We start from the raw sequence: 16,357 nt of genomic DNA on the forward strand, positions 1-16,357 counted from the left end.
CCCAGCAAAACAGTTACTAAATTCTACGAAGGGGAACAGCTTCCCTGGGAGCAGACTCCCGCATCACCTCAGCCTACCCAGCAGATTGCTGTTAGGGTGCTCTTCTTCTCTGTCCTCAAGTCCATCCTGCACACACATCTAAATAGAAGTTTCTTTTCCCTTTACTGAACTAAGTAACAGGCATCTCCTTTTTTTTTTTTTTTTTTCCCTTCTGTGAGGAAGGAGATAAGTACCTAACTGCAGAAGATTTGTGCCCGACACCCTGAATTGCAGGTGGCCTGTGCCACCAGCCCAGGGCTGAGCAGTTCATTATTTAGGACAGATGGGACTCAGGCTTTTGCCTTTTACTTGCCCATTCCTCCTTTGTAACTTGCTGACTTCTTTTTTGCATCCTCCATTTTCGCTGTGACGTCTGGGCGCTTGCTACAGCCTAAGAGTCTTCTGAACAAAAGGAGAGATGTGTCTTGAGAGGCCACAGCCCAACCACTAATTGTCTACATCTCCACTAAGCAACGGCAACCATCATTTTTTAGAAGGGGGTGGCTCATAAAATTTGCGACACAGAATTAAAAGATCACTTTTCTAGGCCACTTGAATTCAACACAAACTTGTAGATTTGCATTCAAACATACAAAACACTTCAAAGCCAAAACTGTAAGTGCTACTTAGCTTATTCTCCTTTGAAAGAAATGCTTGGCTATTTGAACATGTTTTCCACATCCATTCAACTAGATTTGTTTAAATTCAAACTTTAAATCGAAGAACTATAAAAATCCAAACTAAAGAAAATAGCGCTATGCTAATAATTTTTATCTAACACTTAAAGCATCTTTTGCTCAAAATATTTATATTCCGATTACATTCCAGAATTATCTCTCGGATGTTACAGAGCACCTTTTTCACTTCAGTGCAATTTAGTTAGCTTATGTTCTAAAAATACTTCATGCCTGCTGACTAACAAAATTCATGGTGCAAAATGAGATACAGAAATTTCCCTGTGCAATGCTAGGCGCCTTGGGCAGCGGTCCTCAGAAACAGGACAAACAGAGAGTGCCTAAGCTTATCAGGGATGAACAGAAGAGGAAAAGGCATCTAATTAGACCTACTTGAAAGATCCAAGCGTGATCTTCAAACACAAACTTTCTTCTGCAGCTGAATGTCCAAGACTGACTTTCCTTTCTGTTAAACAAAAAAACCCCCAAAACCCTAAACAAACAAAAAAGGAGAGATAAAAGAGACAGAGACTGTACTTGGCTTCCATAAGGGCTAACAGCAGAGCTGTCAGAGACCTGATGAGGACCACAGGAGACTGGGGTGGGATTCATCTGACTAAACATGAATGTCTCTAACGTAGACACCCGCGTCTGAGCCAACATCGGTCCCATTTTTAGACAACGGAGAGTTACTCAGTAGAACCAGTGAGTTCAAGGCACTGCTTACCTTATCCTAAAGTAAATGCTTACATATTTGGGCAGAAAGACCGCGCACTAGAGTCACTGATTTTATTTGTTATATCTCCTTTAAAACAAAATAGGACCTCAGTCCACTTCTGCAGGCGGAGACAATTACAGCTACATTACAGATACACAGCTGAGGTCAGACAAATGACAGTCCATCTCTGCTCTATCCAATTTGGCTCAAGACCGTGAATGTACATCTCCCTCACCTCCCAAACAGCTCCCGTAACCCCCAGAAGAAGGGAAATGGCAGATTCACCTCTTAAAGCTGTTCCACTTAGGAAGTGGAAAGAGAGCCAGTCCCCACCCACAGCCCACAGCTCCTGAAGGTCATCTAAGGAGACCTGGAGATTCAAATGTCACCTCTTCTAAATCTCCAACACCGAGGGATTCATGCCAGAGAGAGGAGCTCCAGCGGGATCTACTGGCTGTGCCGGGTCCGTTGAGCCAACTGGGAGGGACCACTCACAAACTGCCACCGGAACCCAAACGTTCTGAAGCGTGCGGGGGAGGGCGGGGCTATGCAAATGACGGACCCCCAACAGCCGCATCCACCCCCCCACCACCCACCAGACTTCACAGCGCTGGTGCCTTCCAGACCTCACAGCTCCAACTGCTACAGCACACCACACCTTCCCAGGGTGACGCCCCTCCATGCCCAACTCCAGGACGCAAGCTTTGAGGATAGCACGGGCTTGAACCCGGACATGGCGTCCTCGCTCCTGGAGGGCGAGATGTGCATGTTCATCTCCCTCTGAAAGAGGAAAAAATAACATTAGAAACCCTCAACCTGACACGACAAGAGCTTTAACTCATTTAAACCAGACACAGAAGATGTTTCTATGAACTTCTGATCCTAGTATTTAGGAACAAAAATACAGGCTTTAGACAAGTATGATTAATTGAAGGAAATCACGCCAGATAATCTCAATGCCACTTTAAAGAGGATTTCATATTGAAGCAAGCTGGGAGGGGATTTTGTCAGCCAGGAATCCATCAGCAAGCACTTCAATCTTTAAGGGAACTGATTTTTGGAACACTGAAGGGATATTTTTCATTATAAAACCATTTACTCCAAGCAGGAGAAGATCATCCACTGTACACTCGCACTCTGCTATTCACACACCTCTCCCTCCCCGCCCTTTTTTTTTATTAATTAAAAACAAGTGCCACTAAGCAGTATTTCCGATGGAAGGCAAATGTGGGTAAGCCTTCCAGAAATACAGGCAGCTCAAAGCAATTGTCCTGTTCCACAGAGAGCATCCCAAAGGAAGACTGAGCTCCCCAACACGCCTTGCACAACTGCAACCCCTCCCCAGGAAGCCCAAAGAGAAACATGATGCTTTTGAAAAATCCCAGTCCTCCGCACTTGATGGTGTCAGAGCAAAAGTCTGGACAAGAACAAGAGCCCCACTTGAGGCTCAACAAAGCTGTATTTGATGCACAGTCTGGGAAAACCAGAGCCAGCAGATGAACTGAGAGCTTTTACAGAAGGCCTCAGACCTCCCAGCGTCAGCGCTGAGAGCAGCTTCCATACACCAAGCACAGGGATGGAGAAACAGCTGGTCACGAGCAATGGGTCCTTCCCAAGGTCTCCAGGCAGCCTGCACCATAGAGGGTTGCTTAAGCAAGCCGTTTGTAAGAGACAAGGTCTAGGAGGAGGCTCTTCCATAAACGGCATTCTCAAGCCGAGATCCTCGAGAACACGACCTTGCTGCTCGCTCTCTTCCCCTACAGAGCCTGAAGGAGCTGCCCAACGGCTCAGGCAATCGCCATTTTCAAGAGAGGCAGAGTCCCGCAGTATGTAAGGCTGCCAGATCCAGAGACATCTCCTGTATGGATCCTTCCCCTGACATACAGGCCCATGCTGGCCAGTCTGGTATTTATGACTGGAGCTGAAGTGCTCTGGAAGGTCTGCACACACTGGCCACTGAAAAGCTCTGCTCAGTGCTACCAGATGATTTCTAGTTAAATTCAGCGGCAGAAAGACCAACACGGGAGAGGCCACAGTCCCACGTGCAAAGGGAGCAGAGAACAAAACAAAAGATACCAGGGGCAATTCTGGAAGCAGCAACTGGCCGTCTGGCAGACGCATTTTTACCCTCACCTGGTTCAGGTTTTGGGGGGAAGATCTCCGAACCAAAGTCTTCTTTAAGCAACTCCAGCGGGTGGAGAGGAAGGCAGTCGGGAATGGGGACGAGGTAGCCGTGTCACAGGGAGAAGAACTGCAGGAATAGAATGACAAGCGTTAGAACCACAAACAGCCAGGGAAACCAAACTAGAGCAGTCTTCAGCCTCCGAAAGACAAAAAGAATGGAGAGGAGGAGGCAAGTCAGGAGGCAGGCAGGGAGATTTCCCGTTTTGAGTTGTACGTAGAGGATCTTCAAACAAATCCTTTGTCTCCACTTTCACAAAAATTATGATCTCGAGCAGGTGGGGCGAGGAAGCAAGGACTGAGTTCAGCAGGCTGGATCAATGCAGTCAGGGAACTTCCTTCAGAATTCAGAAAGAACTCACCCATGAAACTGAAGCCCTCTCTCAGAGCAAGAACTTCCGACATCATCTACCTCTGACTTAGCAGGTTTGTTACTGAGCTACAGAAAACATTTCCCCAAAGAACTGGAGTCAGGCAGCTGCGCAGCTATAGCCTAACGGGTTTGACATCAGTAGTATGCAAGGCTCTGGAGAATTTGAAAAGGAATTAATCAACGCCATCAAACTAAGCAGGATAAAAGACACCCCTGGGCAACCAAAATAACGCCAGCATCCCAGCCCCTCTAGCACATCTCTGAAACTCTCCCAGCGTCGTCTGGGTGCTGGTGATTACTCAAATCGTGTTGTACATGAATGCTCCAAGATGAGAAGAACCCTGCGTCAAACCCCATTTGGGGTGCCCCCATTTGGCTGGGACACCTCAGGCACAGGAATAAATAGTTACCCTTGTAGTTCTATACTTTGTGTCCCAGCATCGCTCCTCGGTTGGCATGGGCCACTTGCCAATATTCTCAACAGCCCTACAGAGGAGAGTTTTGCTTGCCTGAAGGAAACTCTGCAATTGGGTTCACTGTGATCACACAAAAAAGTGCTAACCAGAATTATGTGTTTCTTTTCTTCTTAGCCTTTTATGACTTTCTCTAGCAGTTTCACTTCAAATAAAAGTAAGAAAAGAAAAGCGTAGGGGGAAAATGAGGCAATTATTTAAAAATTCAGTCAAGATGAAATGAACACTAAAATCATTGATGCAAGTCAACAACGGTGGCTAGCACGGCTCCACGGGCATCCCACTCATTCTATTAAGTCGCATATTTATAAACTTCTATTAAAATCACTTTTGCCAATACCTTGAATGGCGATTCTTTAAGCAGCCTAAACCACTCATTCGCAACAGTGCCCAGTATTTCTTTTTCTTTAAACCTTCATGCCATTCCTGTCAGTGTTTTCTGGCTTCAGCTGTCTCCTGCACTTACCGCCATGCCTGTCTTGAAAAGGAGCTAAGGGACCGTCCATGTCACATCTGTGGCGTGCTTCAGGTTGTGACAAGGATTTTTGCACGGGCCGTAGCCAACATGCTTTTTTTTGTATCCCAGTGGACGAACAAAGGCAGACAATCTTCGCTTTCGAATGGGAAAATCCCACAACAGGAAGAAAGGCGCAGCTGTGCTGAACTCTGCTCCCTCACGGATTTAACAACAGCCCTACTCTGTTTGGTAACGTACTGGCAAAGGAATTGGAACAGTGGCAAGGTAAATATGACAACGTAAATAACCCTGTTACAATATGTTGATGACATACTAACAGGAGCTGACACCAAAGAAAGCTGCTTGGAAGCCACGGTTAGTTTGCTGAATTGTTTGGGATTAGCAGGATACCAAGTTTCCCAGAAAAAGGCTCAAGTTGCAAAGGAAAAGGTTCGATAGCCACGCTTCGAAATATCAGGAGACTTGGGAATAGAGAGAAAAGAAGCAAGCTGTAAAACTGCAGAACCAAAATAAAAAAGAAAACAATTGAGAGGGTTTCTGGGGATGGCTGGATTCTGTCGAGCATGGATTCCTAACTTTGGATCGATGGCCAAACCGTTATATGAGGCGGTGAAAGGACGAGGAGAATTGCTAGAATGGACTTCTGGATGTCAGAAAAGTTTTGAAATGATAAAGAAAAGTCTGATGGATGCCCCAGTATTGGGATTGCCAGATAGGACAAAACCTTTTCGCTTGTATGTGCGTGAAAGGCAGCACATGGCCCTGGCAGTGATGACCCACGTTCTTGGAAGCTGGGAAAGACCCGTTGCTGACTTCTCAAAGCAATTGGATGAAGTAAGCAAAGGGTGGCCAGCATGCTTACGAGCTGTAGCTGCAACCGCCTTCTTGATCCAGGGAGCTCGAAAACTGACCCTGGGACAGCCGCCCACTGCGGAACAAAAACATTTACAGCATGACTGCACAGCCACCATTGAACAAGTTTACAGGAAATTAACCACAAGAAGTAGTCATAATAGAGGACAAGGAGAAATAATTGAAGGAAACAGAAAAGCTGATTTAACAGCAAAGAAAGCTGCCTTATGTGCATGTGTAAGTGAAGCCTTGATACCCAGAAATTGATAGGAAACCTCCTCAATATTCTGAAAAAGAAGACCGATCAGCAGAGACGTTAGTGTTCGAAAAATTCAGAAGGATGGCAGGTAATACCAAGTCAACAGTTTCTCACCACAGCCAAAAGGATGGAAGCCCTCCTCAAAAACTTCCACGGGGAAATGCAAATGGGAGCAGACGCGATGATAAGCAGCGTGAAAAGATACGCTCTAGGACCAAAGATGCAAACAAATGCAGATGCAATAGTAAGAAGATACTGAACTTTTTGTGTAAACAATCCCAAAATACAAAGAAAACCTCCTGCGCGTGATGTGAAAAGAGGAATAACCCCCGGGGAACGCTGGCAAATAGATTTCTCTGAGTTACCAAAATGTAGACAGTATCTACTAGTGTTAGTAGATACGTTTCCAGGATCGCCAGAAGCTTTCCCTTGCCACACCAATCGGGCTAGAGAGGTTGTTAAAGCATTATATTAAAGGAAATAATCCCTAGATTTGGGATTCCTGAAGGGCTATCTTCTGACAATGGGCCTCATTTCGTTTCAGAGGTGGTCCAGGGAGTGTCAAAAGTTCTCCAATTTAAATGGCATTTACATACCGCATGGAGGCCACAGCCGAGTGGGAAAGTAAAAAACAAAAAAATGAACCAGACTCTTAAGAGGCACATCTCAAAATTATGCCGAGAAACTCGACTTTCATGGGTGGATGTTTTACCAATTGCTTTAATGAGGAACAGTGTGAAAAGTGGATGGTTAAATAAAATACTTCACGGGATGGGATTCTCCTTAACAGGTTGGTCACAGAGCTTACTTCAAACTCTGATTATGTTTATAATACTGATTGTAGTAGTTTGTATCGGTTTTGGATGTATCGAGAGTATAATTGTTCGGGCTGTAATGTCACGATCCTCACCCCTAATGATAACCACAACTCAGGAAAGAAAAAAGCCCCTTCCTCACAGGATATGCGCAGTAAAAAGAGAGGATCCTGTGACTTCAAGTGAAGATAAGGCACCTAAGAGGCAATGGGAACGAGGGCAACTAAGCTCAACTGTAAAAAGTACTTGTAACTGTTGCTTGGAACGTAGAAATGCTTAACCGTGTGTTTACCGAGGGGTGCTAGCTTTGTGGAGTTACCACCTAGCACCCACCTCTGCGCAGACATGAAATAAACAAGGATCTCCACTCTGCGTGTGTATCAGTCTCTTGCACAGTGGGTAAAGAACCCAACTTCTGGGACAACACTGGGAGCCAGCAGCTTCCCCCCACAGGCGAGCATCTCTGCTGCAGGGCTGGTGGCCCCACAGCCACCCTCGGGCCTGAAGCGCTGGGGGCTGCTTAGTCTGAAGAAAATAAAGGGAAAGTCCGGTGAGAGTCTGCACGCGAGGAAGAGGGTGGCAGGAACAGGATCTCTGCCTCTCTAGTACCACACACCTCTCTCCAGCCTGACATTGCTCGGACACGGTCTCTCTCACTGGTTCTGGTTTCTGCCTGTCGGTTGCAGTATTTGTCTCTTCTTCTGATTTGCTCTTGAGAAGCGATGCATTTTCTTGAGAGACATTGTCTTTTTTCCCCTCATGCCCATGAAGCTTTCTCCAAATAGAAATAACATCCAGCCAACACTTTGGCTCCTCGAGGACAAGGCTTTTCATCTCATGCAGCATTTTCCCTGGAAGAAAAAGCAGGTTCAGGTTAAGTAGTTCAGTCTCAGCATTTAATTTTCCTGCCGACTGAGAACAGCTGTTAACAGAGACTGTGTTCAGATCTCATCCACGTGTGAATCCAGGAACCACAGCAGCAGCAGACATCACAGGCACAGCTGAGCTCTCAACACCCACATACCCCACCAGCAGAGACCGAGGCATTACTCTGATTACGAGGAATACAGAGGCCAATTCACTTAAAAACCTTGCAGTCAGTCAAGGGGAGGAAAATAAAAAAGGTATTTCTATTTCTCATTTAGAATCATGGTTAAATTGGACCCTAAAGCTGAAGGCCATTTGCGATCTCCCAAATAAGATCCACCAGCATGCAGATATCGGTCCATCTTACTTAAAATTCTTATTCCAGCACTGACAGAGAACGTGACCTGAGTAGCTGAGATTCACAAGAAATCTGTGCACTGAACACTTAAGTGACACAAGATACACGTCTGGATCCACTTCACCTACAAGAAAATGACTCATCCTTCAAATGCACACAACGGGTCCAGAACTGGACTTCAGTTTCAGGTGGGGCTGTTGTAAAATCACTGAATTTAGTTATAAGTAGAAATAGAATGTTAGAATATTGGTGTGTTTTGAGACTCGTAACCATAGGAACCTCACCAGGGAGTCACTGTTTTGTATTAAGAAACTAATCGCAACGAGATGGAACAATGAAGAATCGAATAGAGAAGTTTCATTTGAGTCCCGTAACTATGGGGACCTGGTATGCACCAGTGATGCTGCTTGGAAATCCCCTTACCCTTCCCATCTGGATTTGAATATCAAGAACGCCAATCAATAGACATTAAGAGAAATAACCATTGATTATTTTGGGTATGGATATTGATCGAATTGTATAATCAAGAGACTAATCAACGAAAATTAAAAACCATGATATATTTTGTGCTAAATAATTTGTGTAATGGCAACTAGGTGTGATTTATCTATGCTTTGATTATGAACTAATTGTTAAACAATGTAGCTTTGTCGATAAGGAGGATATTCCTGTCAAGAGAATGGTAAGTTGTAGGCCTGGTTAGTAAACCGAGAAAATCTTCTGGAGGTTCCAAGATTAAAGGGGAACGGAATTTTGCAACTAAGCTGAGCATGCGCAAAGATTGGGTTCAACTAGCGGACACAACGAGGGAGACTGTGGATGACCACCAGAGGACTTTGGACAACCACCAGTGTACCTGAAGGTGCATGCGTTATGAACATTTACATATATTAATGAGTTCTCAGAAGTTGTATGGATATGTTAATTGTTTCCTGGAAATATGATGAATATGTATACTTTGATTGTATATAACTTTTGTAGCAGAGTAACTCGGCACGACACTAGGCGGAGTGATCCCCTGTGCATCCAGCGCTGCAATAAAGAAGTGCCTGCTTTCTAAACTTCAAATTAAGTCTTAGAAAGTTCTTGGTTTTGCTGACTTACGGTAACAGTTTTGGCGACCCAGATGGGACCTTGCGAGTGAGACTGGAAGGGATCGAGTGCTGATCAGACTCCAGCCGGCACCGAGGGATTCTTGGCGAGGACCATCGCCCTCGACCCACAGGAGCTCCTCGCAACGTTCCCTGGAAAAGGGTAAGGCACTTCTTGGGAATTTGTTTGGATAGCCTGCCCGTAAGGTGCAGTGAGAGCTTCGCAGGGTTGGGGCTTTGTTTGCATTGGAAGCCTAGGCGTCTGCCCCTAAGTCATAAGCGAAAGCTATTGCTGGGTTGGACATTTGTGTATTTGAGACAGTTGTCATTTGGTAATTTGATATTTGATAATATAATAAGAATAATAAACATAATGGCGTTAACAAAATTGTTTAAGAGTAAGAGCGCGGGGAATTTAGCCATTGACGAGAAGATACCAAAGACGTCACCCTTGGGACGTTTATTGACACACTGGAATGAGTTGCATGATGATTTGCATAAAAGTCAAATGATTGAGTATTGTAATAATTGGTGGCCTTTATATGTTTTAGATGATCAAGAGAAATGGCCAACTAATGGGACTTTAAATTATAATACTATTTTGCAATTGATGTTGTCCTGTAGGAGGGATGGCAAATGGAATGAGGTACCTTACGTGGATTTGTTCTTTTACTTGAGACAGCGAACTGACTGGCAGAAGGAGTGTAAATTGATAAGTCGAGGTCATTTAGTGATGGCTTTAACCTCTGAAAACAGGAAATCTAAAAGTTGTTGCTCAGCTTGTGTTATTGGAAAGAGATGCATAAAATGCACAACTCCAAGAGAGGATGAAATGGAGCTAGAATTAAATATAGCCCCACCGTCGCGTGAGCGAAATTCTTCCCCGTATCAGGCGCAAGAGGGAGGTATTAGACCAGGAGAAAGGGTGGAACCAGATAGTAGTAGTGGAATGGAAGAGGATGTGGCGGGACCACCTGAAGTAGTGGTTCATACACCGGTATCGCGGAGAATCAGACACCAGACACAATTGTTAGCTCCTTTGCGACAAGGGGTTGGTCAGTACGGACCGCTATATGTGAAAGTTCCGTTTTCTGTTACTGACTTAATGGCGTGGAAACAGGCCACAGGAACATATAGAGAAGATCCGGAGAGTGTTACAGAACATCTTGAAAAACAAGGTCAAAAACAAGTGAGAAGAATGAGAAGAATGGAAAGAAGATACTTCATAACAAACGCACCTGGCACTTAGACATATTAAAGATAAAAACTGTCTCCACTAACTCTCTACTAACTAGCAATAATGATTAACACAAGGACGAATCATAGAAAAATAGAATGGAATGCCAAAATAGTGCGCTAGAGTTAACCTGTCTCGTTATAATCTCATTATAATGTTAAAGAGCACACCTCCTAGCTAGAAAAGCCCCCAACCCAACTAAGCCCCCTACTCTCTGAGCATGCGTAGTGAATTCAAAGAGAACTGTAACTTTAAGATGAAGTAATTAAAGTATTAACCAAGAGTTAATTAAAGGGTAGAGCCAGTAGGCATAACTAACTTTGTTAACTGTTTTAAATACCTGTCATGATCTTAACCGGCTGTGCATGTTAGGAGAAATCCCCCATGCCCCCAGCTGCAATAAACCAATGTCGGCTTTCTAAACTATCATTTGGTTTGGAGAGTTTTCTTCATTACGATTTTTGGTAACAAGAGTAGCTAGAGTTGTGGAAACGATTATTAGGACTCAGGACCCTGCCTGGAATGATTTGCAAGTGGTATTAGACAATTTCTTCGATTGCACGGAAAAAAAGATGGTGTTAAAAGTGGCGAAAACACAGGCAGAGGCAGCAGGTGCAAATGGTATACTTACAGGAACTATAGAAAAGAACTTCCCTTCGGGGGACCCCCAGTGGGATCCAAATGTTGTGGACCACAGGCAGAAGCTGACTCATTACCAAAGATGGGTATGGTATAGAGTTAGACGTGCAATGCCAAAAGCTATCAATTGGTCGAAGTTATATGAGGTGAGACAGGACAAAAATGAATCCCCCTCGGTATTTCTAGAAAGATTAAAAGAGATGGCTAGAAAATATACTGATAGGAAATCGGAAACACAAGCAGAGCAGCAACAGTCAGCTTCGATTTTTATGGGACAAGCAGTACCAGATATCAGGAGGAAACTTCAAAAATTAGAAGGAGAGGATTCAAGGAACCTAAGTAAGATGCTTCAAGTAGCACAGAAAGTTGAAAGTTTACAATAATCAGGAAAGAGAAGAAGAACAGAAGAAGGAGAAGAAGGAAGACGTTAGGGAGAATCGCCTGATAGCTGGTTTAATGGGAAATTCTGGAAGGGGAATAGGGAGAGGACAAGCAAGGGGAAGAGGAGCTTTTAGGAATTTTGGAGGAAGAGAATTCAACACGCCACTAGGGATAAATCAGCATGCGTACTGCAGGGAAGAGGGGCATTGGAAGAAGAATTGCCCTAAACTAAAGGCAAACCAGCAGGAAGCTGTGAGAATGATGATTTTGGATGAATGAAGGGAACCGGAGGGGAACCCAGCTGAGCCTCTGGTTACAATCAGGCTGGGAGATTCTAAAGTTGAGTTTTTGGTAGATACCGGGGCAACGTATTCAGTATTAAATACCTGTAAGGGAAGATTGGGAAATAAAACTGCTAATATAATTGGAGCAACCGGGAAGCAGGAAAACAGGATGTTCCTTCAACCCCTAGATCTGGAATTTGGAAACAAAATTATTACACATGAATTTTTGTATATGCCAGAATGTCCAATACCCTTGTTGGGACGGGATTTGTTATCCAAACCGAGTGCACAAATAGTTTTCGAGGAAGGGGATATTGTTTTGAAAATACCTGAATCAAAGACAGCAGAAGTATTACTGACACAAGAGAAAGCGCAGGCGCAGGGGATAGATACCACAAGAAGTCGATGAGGCTGTGATACCGACAGTCTGGAACACAGAAGTGCCTGTGGGGTGGGTTTCTTTGGGGCGGGTGGTGGTGCACACACACATCTATGCACAGTGCCAGCAGAACACCTATTTAAAACAATTTAAAAGCCATTTTCAGCACAAAAAAAAGCATTGAAAATATATCTGGCTGAAGGATACTTCAGAATCTATGACTGCCAATGAGAACCACAGCCGTCAGAAACTAAATAAAATAATCAAACGGTAACTGTATGAACAGGACTTGAACTGGGGCTTCCCGCTCCTGCGCACACCCCCTGCGAGCAAACCGGCGGGTGACCCAAGGGAGGCGCAGGGCCGTACCTGGGCCGAGGCACTGCCGGGGAGGGGGGGTTCTTCCGCAGCAGAAACAGCCGCTCTCCGGGCCCGCGTCTGCTCCGCCCGCCCGCCCCGCTCCGTGCCGGAGAAGACCTTTCCCCGACGCCGTCCACCCGGGGAAGAAGCGGAGCCGAACCCCCGCGGGAAGGCGTTCCGGGCCAGCGCTGCCCACAGCCCCGCAGCCCCTCAGGCCCGCTCGCCCCGGGCAGGGCTGAGGGCAGCGCGGAGCTCAGCTCCCCGCGGGGGGCGAGGGGACGCGGCCCGGCCGAGCGGCTCATGTCCCTGCCCGCGGCAGCGGCTGGACCAGGGGGTTTAGAGGTTCCCTCCGGCTCCGGGGCGCGAAGCGAACGAGGCCGCCTTCCTCGCCGCTCCGGACCAGCCCGGACCGCCCCGGGTGAGCGCCGGCACCGGCGCTGAGCCGCGCCCGCCCCTCCCGCGCGAAGAAGGGCTCCCGCCCGCGCCCGCCGCGCAGACGCACCGCCCGCCCCCCGCCGCCATTCCGCTCCGCCCCGCCGCCCTCAGCGCGGGCCGGGGGGCTCCGGGGGGCTCCGGGGGGCTCCGGCGGGACCGGCAGGACCGGCGCTCCGCGGCGGGGCCCCTCCTCGGGGGCGGCTCTCCCGCTGTCCCGGCGCCAGCCCCCGCTGCCGCCTGCGTCGGGCCCGGCGGGAGTCGGGAAATGAGGAATCTGAAAAACTGGGGGTCAAGTTTAACACGGTCTGTTCTACATGTCAAAGCTTCTGCATGCCCACATGGAGATAAAGTGTCAACTACAGACTAAAAGGATGAGCTGGGAGGGTGTTTAAGAGTTGCAGCCAAGTTTCATCTGCATTCCACCATTCTCGTCAATGGTGCAGTTTTGTACCGGTTGATACTCTGGCTGTGTCACTGCTTAAAGCCTATGTTCTCTCTTCGTAGGAAATATTACTTCACCTGTGGAATCACCGAAGTAAAGCGACCTTGACAGCAGTCCCAAGAACCTCTGATAAGCCCCAAACTAAGCAGTGGCGTTACCGAATCAAAAAGAATTCTTAACGAGAAATTAATAACAATTTTCTGCTGCGTTTTTTTGTGTTCTTCCTCTCTGATGGACATGACATCGTTGGTTTTGCATACTAGAACCAAACTTCATTTTTACCAAATTAAAATAGGTTTTTGGAATGTAAATACAGGTGGACTTTGATTTCGTTGCATGCTGTAAAACACGTGCAAATGTGAAGTTGCTAAACTGCTGTCATGGCCGTTCCTTTATATAGGCACACACCTATGAAATGCAAAGCTGGTAATTTTCACTCGACTGCAAATTGAAACAGATGGGTGCCAAATCTATGTAAGGTTCCAGCCAGCATAATCTTGATATATAAGACTCTGATCATTACGCAGGAGATTTCAAAAAGGTCCATGCTCAAAACACATAGAGAAATAAGTATCTATTACATATTCTATGATAGAAGTCAAATATATAGTATTATATAGAATATTATATCTACAATATATATTATCATTGTGGCACGGTGGTGTTGGGTTAATGGTTGGACGTGATGATCTTATAGGTCTTTTCCAACCTTTGTGATTCTGTGAAAAATCTGTGATGGCACTACATATACTAAGAACAATTCAAAACTTTGCATTGACTAATTTCAGCAGCACGATGCCAGCATATTGTAATTATGGCATGTTATATACAGCATGCCCTTCACATAGACTAATGGAAGGAAAAAGAATGGGTCATGTACCGATGCAAATTCCATAAGAAAACTGGCAGTCAGCAGAGATGTTTGTAATGTGGCTTTCCAAAAAGGAGGATTTCTCAGAGTGTACTGATAGTCTCCAATCCAGCTGTAGTGCCGGCAACTCTAGGTACATGGTTTGGTATATAGCCTGCTACACCCAGCCTCTTAAACAGCTATCTAAAGATGTAAGGGCTTAAAAATCCTATGAAACGGCCTGCTTTTATTTTTGTTTTCTTAAAAATATAATTTTAGTCTTTTTAAATATTAGACCCTAAGGTACAATCAGCCCTGCTGTTTTTATTAGGTAAAACAAATCTGGACTCAAGATCGTAGGCTCTAGGGTTGCAGTCACATGAATCTCAACGTATTAGGGAGAGAAGCCATGCTAATTCCATACAGATGTGCTGTTGCATTCCTGTAAATTTTCAGGCTGAAAAGGAAATGCTAGTTACACCCCTTTCCCCTTCAGCCTACAGTAGAACATTTCACAGATTGCTTATGTGTTTTGCATTCAGAGAAAACTAGTCCCAGATCTCTTTGACCAGAGACTCTGTTTTTAACTTGTCATTGACGTTTTAAAATCAAAAACCTGTGTTTGCTAATTCAAGCATCATATCTATGAGATATATATTTTTTAACAATATAGGAAGCCTAGCCTTTGGGTCTCAGATTTTTTTTCAACATGCGCACGTGAAAATGTGAACAGCTTTATTCTCTTAGATGTTCTCCTTTGCTAAGGAAGAAAGTATATTTATATTTTTAGCTATGTGCAAATATGCAAGTATGGTTTTATATATGTAAAATGTAAATATTTTTTAGAAGGACTTGGTATCAACTTCCCAGCTAGAGCAAAGAAAACAAAACAAAGAAAATGTGACGATATTTACCTTAGCCTAGAAAGTACTTTGCACACAATAAGAGCAAAGACTTGTAAGACTACCGTGACAGAGCTCGTCTGACCAGCAGCTAAAACTAAGCCACGTTCTCCACTGATTTCCATTGGCACAGGCCTCAAAGAGACTTTTGGTAGTGGCAGATATATGTGAATGTGACAGTAGAAAACATCCAATATCCATCTTTGCAGGCTGAGAAAATTCATAGACGCAGCCAGAGATGGGAATGACTAGAATAATAGAGGAAGGGCAGAATGTGCTTGTTTGCGTGAACCTGTTATAAACTTTTGAAACTGAAAAGTCACCTTTGCGTATCACAGTCCAATTCTGAAAGGAGGCAGATTTCAACATCGTTTCTTTGTTCAAAACATTCATCCTTCCGTGCTGTGTACTGGATCTCGGCTGTGATGGCTATGCTTCAACAAGCAAATTAAAATGTTTTTCTAAGCACTACAAATTTAATTAGCAGCTGTTACAAACTAGTTCGGTCTTGCTTTTCTAACAATGTAAGAACACCCATGTGTCCAATCTTTTCCTCAGTTTTCCCCTTGGGTAATACCATCTTTTTTCTGACAATGTGGAATCACTATTTCTAATTGGAATTATACATTTAATATTTTGAATTCGTAGTTTCCTCCTTTGTAGAGAGTTTGAAGTCAGTCTACTAAATTTACTTGTAAGGAAACTCTGGCACCTAAAAACACAGTGATGGCGAGGAGGCTGTTCATCATGCACAGAAAGAAGTAAAAAAATAGGGCAGTAAGAGATGCCCTAATGGACTCCCAATTCAGTATTTGAAAAAGTCTGGCCAGCTCTTTTGGTCATCTTTATTACACTAATCAAAATAAAACTGAAGAGGAAATTTGGTTAAAGTTCTCAATAAATGATCATTACATAAACCTAAGTATCTTTTAGGTGGGTCAAGACAAATCAAATCACAGTCTTCTCGGTTTATGAGTAACAAATAGTAATATCTGGGTAGAAAATGTCTTTGCATTAATCGAGAGAGCAGCACTGAAAATTTTGACTGTAAAGGGAAAGACAAGAGTCCGTATTGACGTCTTAAAGAAAGAGGCCTGTGCAGTAGCGGAACAAGACACAACAGGCATTAACAAAAGAGGTGGGCAGGGGCTACTTCTGATAAATCGTGCTCTTCAGAAGTCCCTCAGAAGTAAGGATGCCCATAGCTACCTGCTTCCTGCAAGACTGGATTTCTCCACAAAAGGAAAGGGAGGAACCGACTCTCCAGTCA

Source organism: Gavia stellata, unplaced genomic scaffold, assembly GCF_030936135.1.
Source record: "Gavia stellata isolate bGavSte3 unplaced genomic scaffold, bGavSte3.hap2 HAP2_SCAFFOLD_421, whole genome shotgun sequence".
Taxonomy (NCBI): Eukaryota; Metazoa; Chordata; class Aves; order Gaviiformes; family Gaviidae; genus Gavia; species Gavia stellata.